The following is a 12590-nucleotide window of genomic DNA, read 5'->3' as shown; positions in this document are numbered from 1 at the left end:
CTGCCCCAGTTTCCAGCCTGCCAGCCTGCCCTACAGATTTCAGACTTGCCAGCCCACCCTACAGATTTCAGACTTGCAAGCCCCTACAGTCCTGTGAGACAATCTTTAAAATACTTCTCTTCATAGATAGGTAAGGTAGGTAGGTAGGTAGGTAGGTAGGTAGATAGATAGATAGATAGATAGATAGATAGATAGACAGACAGACAGACAGACAGACAGACAGATAGATAGATAGATAAATACATACACATATACACATAGATCCTAGATATGTATCTCTATCCATCTATCCATCCATATATCGTATTAGATCTGTTTCTCTGGAAAGCCCTGACTGATATATTACTGTCATAATCTGGCTTCTTCTGGGGCCTACTCTAATTTGAAAAAAAAAAAAAAAGAATTAACAACATACTGTCATTTAAGTTATTTTTGTCCCATTTCTGGGAGTCATGACACTTATCCAACATACTCACAACCCTCCTCATTTATCTTATCCAAGAAAGGTCAACTAACAAAACATGTATATTTTGGGGATTTCTGATTTCAATTTTCATTTCAGATTTTAATTCTATAATTAAAATATAGATATTACAGATAGAGCATCCCAAATCGAAAATCTGAACTGCTTTAAAATCTGAAACTTTTTAAGTGTTGGCAGGACTTAAAAGAAATGTTCATTGGAGCATTTCAGATTTCAGATTTTCAGATTTGGAATGCTCAATGCAAATATTCCAAAATCCAACATCCATTTCTAGTCCCAAGCATTCTGGGTAAGGGATACTCAACCATAATAAACATAATTATACCCAGAGAATGATGCCATAAACATCTATATATTCATCAAGTAGTCTTAACAAATGTTAACATTTTGCCATATTCTTTCAGATATTTTCATTTTCGTTTTTTTACATCCTAGATAGAGTTGAAACCAGCCACGTTCACTCCCCTAATTCCATTGTGAAGCTCCTCCTCAGAGAAAACTGCTATAACAAGTTGATGTTATTTATTTGCATATTTTAAACATTTATTACATAGCTATTGATCCATAAAAATCCATTACCATTATTTTGCATGTTTTGAAAATGGTAGCATACATTATGTTTTATGGAAGCCAGAATGCCAAGATGGCCTTGTGACCCCAGGCCTAGTGCAATCTCTCTCGAGTAAGGATAGGGGCTGTGAATATGATAGGATACCATTTCCATGATCATGTTACATTATATGGGAAGGTAAAGGGATTTAGCAGACACAATTAATGTTACTAATCAATTAACTTTGAGTAAATAAAAAGGGAAATTATCCTGGGTGACCTCCCAGAACCTCTCCCTTCTGTTGTTCTTGAAGAGGCAAGATGCCATGAGTTCCACAGAAAGCTGTAAGGAAATGAATTCTGCCAACAATTATGTGAGCTTGATGAGGACCCTGAGGTTCAGATGAGACTCCAGACCCACCTGATACTCTGCACACAGCCTGTAAGACCTGAGCAGAGCGCCCAACTAAACCATGCCCAGATTCCTGAGCTCGTGGAAATTGTGAGACAATAAATGAGTATGCAGCAATATTGTATCAGTTTCCTAGGGCTACTGTAACTAAGTACCACACACTGGGTGCATTAACCAACATTAATATATTGTCTCACAGTTCCTTGATATCAAGGTGCCAGCAGGGCCATGCTCCCTCTGAAATCTCTAGGCAAATCCTTCCTTGTTTCCTCCTGTTTCTGGTGGTTTGCCCCCAGTCTTTGGTCTCTCCTTGGCTCCAATTCTTCATCTTCATGTAATATTCTCCCTGTGTCTCTGTCTTCACATGGCCGTCTTCTTATAAGGACACCAGCCATATTGGATGTGGGGCCCACCCTATGCCAGTCTGAATTCATCTTAGCTAACTACATCTGCACAACCCTATTTTCAAATGAAGTCACATTCTGAGGTACTGGAGATTAGGATTTCAACTTCTCTTTTCTGAGGGAGCAGGAGGGGGACACAGTCCAGTTCATAGTAAATATAAAATCAATACATGCATTATTGCATTATTCACATTTTTTTAGTCAACATGTGTTTTAGAGACTTAGCAATGAAGACACATGTAGTTCTCTTTCTTTTATACAGAATTCCCTTAGAGGAATACCCAGGTTGAAGCATTAGAGAGACAACAGGAAATATCTGTTGTCTGTTGTTTTTGTAGCCACTGTTGGTGTGTAGCCATTTCAAAAGCGATTTAGCAATTCTACAGTTGAGGTGGCTATTTGGATATATAGTCTTTGGCCTGCTTGATCTAACACTGTTCATACATCTGATTATACTCTCCGATTATGATTATGATTTTGTCAATCTCTCTTTTTAATTCAGTTGGTTTTCACTTTAGATTCTTCAAGGAAATGTTGATGGGTACATTAAAATTTATTCTTTTTTCTTGGTGGCTTTACCTTATATTTTTAACTAATGTTCTTTTTATTCGTATTAATTTTTTTAACCTCAGAATTTATTTTGTCAGTTATTTATATGAACCTTAGTTTTCTTTTGGATAGTATTGGCCTGGCATATTTTCTTCTAGTTCTAGTCTATTAATTTGTTTTTAATTATATTTTCATAGTATCTTTTCAAAATAAAATATTAAATGCACACAATAGTATATTTATGCCAGTTATAAATAAAGCACAATAATATAGTTTACATCTAGGGACCCAGCAACCAAACCAAAAATTGGAACACCACTAAAACCTGCATCAATCCATGAGTTTCTTCACTATTCCAGATCCCCACTAACCCAAAGTAATCATATTAGTGATGTTATTGATAAATCATATGACTTATTAGGTTATATATACATATTACATATTATGAATATATGATATATACTATGTAACATATTGGTCTGTATATTACAAAAACTATATATATAAACTATTATATATATGTATAACTAAATACTTATACTTCAAATATATCATGTTTAGTTTTGCTTGCTTTTGCTTTATAAAATCAACAAACATTATGTTTCTAATGTTTATTTTTGGTTAAATACAACAATAGTTCAAACATTTTAGTCTCTGTTTCATAATATTCCAGTTTGTGAACATATGACATTATTCACCATTCTTTTATCAATATTTCTGTTTCCATTTTAATTATAAACCAAGCTATTACCGTTATTCCTTCCTTCCCTCTTTCTTTCCTTCCTTCCTTCCGTCCTTCCTTCCTTCCTTCCTTCTTTTTTTAATTGCCAAGTTCTTTGATATAATATTATGGCTATTCTTAAATGCACAAGAAGTTTCTAGAATGTACACTCAGAAATGAAATTGCTGAGTCATAGGCCATGTGACTATTCAAACTTACAAGATTAATGCCAACAACAAATTTTTACCCCATCAAAAGCATATAAGCATTTTCATTGGCTCACAACTTCTCCATCACTTGGCCTTGTCCTTTCCTAATTGTAGTCAACTAAATAGGTAGAAAAAATGTCGTTATATTTTTAATCTCCGATTATTAATGAGAATTGGCAGCTTTTCTTATATTTATTAACTATTTGTTAAAATCTGTGAAATGCTTATTCATGTCTTTCTATATTTTTCTATTAGATTACTTATGTTTTCTTAAGAAATTTTGGAATTCTACATTTATATATTCTTGACAAGACACTATTATATATTTTGCAAGTTTCTTTTACTTGCAAAGATGAGTTTGCGGCTCATCTTATTTTCACTTTTTTTAACATAAAGGTATTTGGTTTAGTTTTAAAAATTCCTTCCTGTCTTAGAATAATACAGATTTTCTCATATTTTGTTCTAGTTATCACATGTTTTATTATAACTGGAATTGATTTTTGTACATGGTGTGAAATTCAATGTTACTATTTCTATATAACCAATTGTGCTAGCAACTTTTATTGAATATTTCCTCCTTTCTCCGCTGGACTACAATGGCAACTCTGTTACCTATCCAAGTTGCATATAAGTCTGAGTCTCTTTCTAAGTTCTTTGTCTTTTTCACTTGGTCTATTTGTCTATTTCTGTGCCACTATCTTAATCATTATGACTTTAAAATGGGGCTTGATATTTGGTAAGGCAAGTCTTCTCCATCTTACTCTTTTAATTCTCAAGTACATTATTGGCCCTATGCTCTTTTAAATACATTTTAAAATCAGCTTTTTAATTTTCACACACATAGGGAATTTGATTGATTGTATAAAACCCACAGATTTAGGGGAAATTGGCATCCTTACAATATTGAGTTTTCCTATTCATGAATATACTAAGTTATCTCTTTCAACGCAGTAATGCCAATTTTTAAAAATTTCCTTATACTCTTCTACATACATACTATACACAGTGTTCATTAAAATTATCCCTATATAGCATATATAATTATGTCTATATATTGAGCTTTCTTAATAAATTTTAAATTTTAAATTATGTGTTCAACCTATTGTTGCTGGCAGGATTTCTGGGGGCCATCTTAAAATTCTGCCTCCACAAGTTCTCTGTTCTTACCCCATTCATAGCTTTTCTAAACAGATCTATGCGCAACTGATAACTAAAGAGAGCAAATGCAAACATTTTCAGATCATAAAGTGAAGTTAAAGAAAAAACTATTGAAGTTTAGCTATAATGAAATAATTACTTACTAGATCACAAGGTCTTAGCTTTCTTAACTATTTGATCAATCTTTGCTATTCCTCTACTAAGCCACTTACTCTTCTCAGAAGAGCAGCTTCTGTTCTTGCACAATGCTGGAAGTCTTCTACTCTGAATTTCAATTTAGTAAATATTGTGACATTAGGACAATGCCTCTGTCTTCAAAATAATAACAATATTTACTCATCTGTTTGGCAAGCGTGCATATTGTGATCATGAGTAAAGTATGAAACAGTAAAGTGGAAATTAATTGATCTTTACCCTGTTTATGTAACTGCAGATATATCTGTTTTACATCAAAAATAAAATCTTAAATAAAATACAAAAGGAGAAAAAAACGATTTGATTGTCACAGGCACTAAAAAGCAAATGGATAATATTCTATCAGGATTCAAGAACAGTGTTAGCCACTTGATTTTTAGAAGTTCTTCATCCCCTTTAATTCTCAATAGTTAGTAAGTGTCAGCATTAGATCTTAATTGGCAATCAGGACTTCGGGTCCGGCAGGCCCTGTTGAATTTAACCTGCAAGTGCTGACCTAATTTCCCAGATGTTTGGCAAGTATCCTTGTCTTGCCACTTTCTAGTGTACATGGGCTATAACGAATGTCCTTTTAATTGCTATCCTACGGCTTTGACTAACAGATTGCTTCTGCAAGAACCCTGCAGAAGAAAAGCCAGCTTGAGAACCTAAGCTTCTACAATTTATAATAAAAGCTTATTATTCCACCATTAATCACAAGTGATTTCTGGTTTTGAATCTAAAACAGACCAGACATGTCCATTTATTCTGTGGTTGCCATGCAGAACTGCAGTACAAATTATCCCACATATCCTGCTCATGTAGTATCATTGAAGTCCTAATACTCATTACAAAGTTCTTTTGCCAGAGAAATTGTGAGGGTCAAAGATAATATCTTCTTGCCAGTTGTAGAAACTAATGATGTTTACACTCCATTCTTCTCTGCTGGGAAAGCAATGTGATGTAATTCCTTTTCTCCATATCCTTGCTACTCACAGTGCATTATGGTCAGGGGACTCAGCATCATTGGCATCAACATGGGCCCCAACCCAGATGGACTGACTCTGCATTGTAATGAGATCCCAGGTACTTATCATGCACATTAAAGATTGAAAAGCACTGCTCAGTGGACCTCAGGAGGCTATCAACCATCTCTGATTATAATTACTGCTGTAAAATAACTATAACTGTTAGATGTAATTGTTAATAATATGACACTTTTTCTGAGGATCTATATCCTTTAAGATAAGGGCACACAGAGAGGGTGATTTCTTTAAAGGCTCAAACCTGGAGATTTTCAAGCACTGTTCAGCTTTGTTCTCCTTTCCCAGGGTTGGAGACAAGGAGCACTCCATCACCCAAGGCACATAAAGGAGTGAATTTTCTGTAGTTTCTACTACAGTCATCTTTCTCCATATACTATTTTGCCTTGGTGTTGACCCTACAGCATCAGAGTAGATTCCTACACTACCAAGGTTTCATAGACATTTGCAGAGACTGCTTGGGGAAGAAAAGCAATCTTGAGCCAGTTTAGCCAGACTGGTTCTAGAGAGTCTAGAAAGGACTGGGCGACTCAGATCTTCCTGCCTTAGAAGGGGTGGATGTCACAGAGCCCAATGCCTGAATGCATACATGTTAACCAACATTTCCCTTCCAGAATCTGTGGTCCCTCCCCATCTCATTTTCCATTTGCTGCCCAGCAAAGGACCATTTTAAACTCACTATAATATCAGATATTTCTAGGTTTGACTGCTTTCACTGAAGTACATAAAATAAACCAATACGTAAAACAAAGTCTACTCTTTCCTACCTCATTAGAGCCGTCCCACTTGAGGATAAGATCCCTTCTCTTACTTCCCTCCATGTCCCATCAAACCTACTCTGAATTTGCACATTCACATTAATGAATACATGTATAATAAATATCAGTGCCCTAAGCCAGTGGTTCTCAAACTTTAGCATCAGAGTCCCCTATATGGCTTCCTAAAACACAGATTACTGGGTCTCATCCACAGAATTTCTCATTCACCAATGGGGCCACAAATTTTGTACATCTCAGAAGTTTCCTGGTGAGGCTGATACTACCAGTCTTGGCACCACACTCCGAGAATCAGTGTTATCAAAATGAAATTCCAGGCATTGGGAATAGAATTAGAGGTTGTAGACTGGCCAGCTGCTGCACAAATGTCACTTCTGTACATTAGGTTCACCTGGGCCTGCTCATGCCCGCTAGGTTAACCAAGGTCCGCCAAGTCCAGGATTTACATAGCTAAAGCAGTGATGTGCAGAAATATCCCTCCTACAACCAGTCTCCTCAACCAGGCATCCCTTTGTCCAGGCACTTCATGCAAAGACAATAAGTCACTTGTACAAGCACATTTCACAGATGTGGAACCTAACAACTACTGTACTAAGTGTTTAGTTTGAAAGTGACATACAGATAATATGGCTTTCTGCCTTGGATTTTTAATGGGGAAGGCTGGCGTACCAATGGCAGAAAATGGTTAGAGTTGAAATAGCACCATTAGTATATTGTCTATTTGGTTTCTGAGACCCTCACATTAAGGAACTATCAAAGAAAAGTGGGGCTTTTTTTCTTTACTAAGATTGGTTTAAAACACACACAAAAAAATTTCTCCCTTTAGCAAAGAGCATGAAGAGGGATGATCTAATTTGCCATCTAAAATACATATTTTGAACTATTATATATCCATTAAGTATGTGTTGCTATGTGTTGTTTTCCGTAACAACATAAGAAATTACTGTACTTAATATTGAGTAAAAATATACAAAGTTAAATTTTTTTATATGAGCACGATAAGTGCAATACTTTCTGCATTCAATCACAATGCACTCATTTAACAATTATTTACTGAGTCTGGTATGTGCCAGGAAATGTGCACAGTTCAGAGAAACAAAGGTAGGAAGCCAGTGGTAATGTTTTCTCATTTCTCAGTACTAGGATATTTCTTTTGCCAGAAATGCAGGACTGCCTGAATTCACCCCTGCAAATCTTTCCTCCTTTACTGGGAAATCTAAGCAATATGTTATTAATGGCAGTACAGATGCTTCAGAGACTGACTCTCAGTTAAAATTGCATTAGAATGTATGGGTTTATTCTAAAAGCATAAGCTGACTTCATTACTTTATCAACTATAGTCCTAGCAGGAAACTGGTATAAACACAAAGGGCTGACCTGTATTGAATTAAGGGGCTAGCTACATAGGTATGGACAAAGTTAAGGAAACAAGGGAAAGTGAAGCACCCAGGGACTAGCAACCATAGGAAGCTCCTGCCACTCATAGGCCTGACAGGCCAAGGGAAAGAACAGGTATTGCCAGAATTTAATGAGAACTAGAACTTTTTAAAAAGAGACTGTCTGACTGCAGTTGGAGGAAATCCAGCCAGTGCTCAAACTTTGGCCAATCTGGCCAAATTGTCTTTATTCCTACAAAGGCTGGAAGCAACCTCCTACCAGTGCTTCGCATTGACTAAACCCAACCAGAAGCCAAGTGATAGGATTTGTAGAATTGGCCTCCTGAAGCCTGTAGCAGGGCTGAGAATAGATAATTTACATACTCAAGTCATCCTTCCTCCCCAGCTGTAAATTATGGGAATGGAAAATCCTGGAGTTCACATAGTTTTTCCATAAATATCCATGAGGACAGAGAGAAAAAGATACCCTGGCCTCCAAAACACAGAGGCCAACTCCCTTTAACAATTCTGCTGCAATAAATGGGAGATATGTCACAACCAAATGGACGTCTTTCCCTGAACAATCAGGTGCTATCTAAAACAGGAATTCACAATGCAGATATGTAACACAGAGACCATGCTCACTGTAAATCAAGGCTGGTCAGTGGCTCGACTCCAACTAGAAATCCCTTCTCTTTTGCTGGAAAGTATGTAAGCATAGGACTACTGGTGTGATTAAGGTGAATTCGCTCCTTTTTAGGATAAATGTAATTAGTAACTGGCGCTTATTTATGTAAAATATATCAGTCTTTTAAAATCCAGCAAAAAAGTATGGCTACTTTTGTAAAAGCACAAAGGTCAACATATACGGTTTTTAAATTCCACCTCAAAATGTTCCTGCCCTAAGCTTCTTTTGGAAATAAAATAAGAATCTGAGTTATAAAGTAGTTTTTAAATGGCTTATGCAATATGATCACAAATTAGGCAAACATCGGCAGCAAGGATTCAGTGGATCAATTTTTAAAAATAAAATATTTTGAAAACAGCAGAACTAAGCTGCTCTATATACAGAATAACTAGGGAAAATGTTCTTTTTCATAATGGGTTATTGATACACTGAAAATTATCAGTGACGTATCACAACCAGCAAATGTAGCAATCAAGTATTGATGCAGCAGATCTGTCTGGCTCCAAAAGCTCACATCACATCCTGTGGCCAGGGCCTCTCCCACCAGAAAGCTGGGCTAGTGCACGCCCCAGGGTTCTTCTCATGAGCATAGCCTTGCCCAGTGTTGTTAAATGAACCTCCAAAGTCAGATAACCAGAATGTGGCAGACCAGGGACTTGGACCCCAGATTTTTAACTACTTATCTGCTATGACTAAAACTGAAAATGTTCTTGTGCCTTTCTTATTTGTTAAATTTAAGAACTGTGCAAAAAAAATGTATAAAATAAGTTGAGGTCATAAACATATTACGGACATACATACAAAGCAAACACAGGTTTCAGAGTGTGTTTCTTCTCTTGTAAGGTTGTTTAAACAGTAATTATTTTCACCCAAATTAGGATTAAACTATGGAATCATATTCATTTGCTTTTACCTGTTTTATATTCTGGAGTTCCTACTAATGTTTATTTTGAAAGAAGTTGCATTGCTAAAACAAGAATTTAGAGAGAAATGGGAGAGATAATGGCACAATCAAATCTGATATTTACAATCTGGAATCATGTGTGTAAATGATCACTAGTTTGAAATAAATACAAAACACCCTATGATTACGAAACTGTAGGGGGTATCCCAGGAATCTGAAAATACCAAGAATTTGTAGCTAATTTATTCTTTTTAACTTTTGATTACAGCATTTACCTAGCAAGTGGTATCCCGTTAAAATGTGAATCATGATGCACCTGTGGACAGTTTTCTAAATGCCCGGAGTTCTCTGCTATCACATGGGATTTTACAAGCATTCAGGTTACTGCCAAGAAAGGAACCAACAAAAACCTCAAAACCTAATAAGCAAGACTCATAAACATGTCAATGTTCTTTTCCCTAAGACCAACGACCTGTTTGGGGAGTGCTGTTTGCTGATTAATATTATTATGAGCTGTCAAGAGCTCTTCTCACCGGACTAATAATACCTCAAGTCTAGCATCTCTTTGTGAACTGCCAGGAAAAGGGGATCCTCAAATTATTCTGTCAGAGAGCCACCCTCTGGAGCTCTGATTTCAGTTCTGACACTGATTTATGCTTAATCTAGGCTGAGATTCTGCATTCGGCTTGATAAAGATGCTGGTAATTGTGCAAAAGGCAATAATTGTGAGAATTTTATCTTTGTGCAGTTTCTCACATCCCTCACTGTGCAAACAGAATCCTACAGTTCTTCCCTGATCCTGACTTTTGTAATGTAGAATATGGGAAAGATGAAGAAAGAGATAGAACTGTGGAGTGCAGAGAGCCAGGAGAAGGAGGAAAAAAGGCTGAATGTCATGGCTGAGCTCCCAAGCATGGGGGAGGAGAATTAAGAGGAAGTATTCTGAAAGAGAGGCGTCTTTCACAGCAGCCACAGGAGGTGACAGGCTATGAAGAGGAAAAGGGATTTCAGAAGGGGTTGCTGAAGATGAGACACATTTAATATTCTTTTTGCTTTGTTTTATTTTAAATTTTAATTTAAGTTCAGGGTACGTGTGCCCTTTCATCATTTCATCATTCAGGTATTAATTCTAGTCCATTCATTATTTTTCCTGATCCTCTTCCTCCTCCCATCCTCCACCCTCCAAAAGGCCCCATTGTGTGTTGTTCTCCTCTATGTGTCTATGTGTTCTTAATATTTAGCTCACACTTATAAATGAGGACAAGCAGTATTTGGTTTTTTTCCTGTGTTAGTTTGCCACGGATAATGGCCTCCAGCTCCATCCATGTCCCTCCAAAGAGTATTATCTCATTCTTTTTTTTTTTTTTTTTTTGAGACAGAGTTTCACTTCTCTTTGCCCGGGGTGGAGTACAGTAGTGAGATCTCAGCTCACTGCAACCTCTGCCTCCTGGGTTCAAGTTATTCTCCCGCCTCACCTCCCGAGTAGCTGGGATTACAGGTGCCCTCCACCACGCTCAGCTAATTTTGTGTTTTTAGTAGAGACTAGGTTTCACCATGTTGGCCAGGCTGGTCTCAAACTCCTGACCTCAGGTGATTTGCCTGCCTCGGCCTCCCAAAGTGCTGGGATTACAGGTGTGAGCAACCGATCCTGGCTGATCTCATTCTTTTTATGGCTGCATAGTATTCCATGGTACATATGTACCTCATTTTCTTTATTCAGTCTATCATTGATAGGCATTCAGGTTGATTCCATGTCTTTGCTATTGTGAACACTGCTGCAAAGAATATATGTGTGCATGTGTCTTTATAACAGAATAACTTATATTCTTTTGGGTATATACCCAGTAATGGGATTGCTGGGTCAAATGATATTTCTGTCTTTAGGTCTTTGAGGAATCACCATACTGCCACAATGGTTGAACTAATTTACACTCCCACAAATAGTATATCAGCATTCCTTTTTCTCCACAATCTCACTTTTTTTTTTTTTTTTTTTTTTTTCTGAGACAGTCTTGCTCTGTCACTCAGGCTGGAGTGCAGTGGTGGAATCTTGGCTCACTGCAACCTCCGCCTCCTGGGTTCAAGTGATTCTCCTGTTACGGCCTCCCGAGTAGCTGGGACTACAGGCATGCACAACCATGCCTGGCTAATTTTTGTATTTTTAGTAGATACGGGGTTTCGCCATGTTGGCCAAGCTGGTCTCAAACGCCTGAGCTCAAACGATCTACCCATCTCAGCCTCCCAAAGTGCTGGGATTACAGGTGTGAGCCACCATGCCTGACCTGGACTTTTTATAATGGCCATTTTGACTGGTGTTAGACATGATGGAGGAAGGGGATTAAAACTGGACCCCTTCCTTAGACCACATACAAAAATAAAGTCAAGAGAGATTAAAGACTTAAATGTAAAACCCAAAACTAGAAAAATCCTGGAAGACAACCTAGGGAATACCATTTAAGACATTGGCACAGACAACGATTTCACGAGAAAGACACCAAAAGCAATTGCAACAAAAGCAAAAATTAACAAACGGTATCTAATTAAAGTTAAGAGTTTCCATGCACAGCAAAAGAAACTATCAACAGAGTAAACAGACAACCTACAGAATGGGAGAAAAATTTTGTAAACTATGCATCCAACAAAGGTCTAATATCCAGCATCTATAAGGAACTTAAACAAATTTACAAGAAAAAAAAAAACATAAAAAGTGGGCAAAAGACAGGAACAAACACTTTTCAAAAGATGACATACATGCAGCCAATAATCATATGTTTAAAAAGCTCAGCATCACTGATCATTAGAGCAATGCAAACCTTTAATGTTCTTTAAGAGATGTGAGTAATGATGCACTTCCTTAAATGCAACACTGAAGCCAGGGCATAATTCTGATCAAAGATGATTTACTTTCTCATTGTGCAGAATATAAGGTGATGATCCCTGTACTTATACTAGACACTTCACTAGATTGTGTCCATGGAAGGGCAAGCAGCAGACCTTATTCTTCTCATTAATTTATTCTCAGTACAGCTGCAAAGATGGCAGGTAAAAAAGTGGGAAAGAAAAGAAGGGAGGAAGGAAGGAGGAAGGAATGAAGGAAGGAAGGAAGGAAGGAAGGAAGGAAGGAAGGAAGGAAGGAAGGGAGG

Source organism: Rhinopithecus bieti, unplaced genomic scaffold (assembly GCF_001698545.2).
Source record: "Rhinopithecus bieti isolate Rb0 unplaced genomic scaffold, ASM169854v2 scaffold_17939, whole genome shotgun sequence".
Lineage (NCBI taxonomy): Eukaryota > Metazoa > Chordata > Mammalia > Primates > Cercopithecidae > Rhinopithecus > Rhinopithecus bieti.
The sequence above is the reverse complement of the archived record's forward strand: the minus strand, read 5'-3'. Positions refer to the sequence as shown.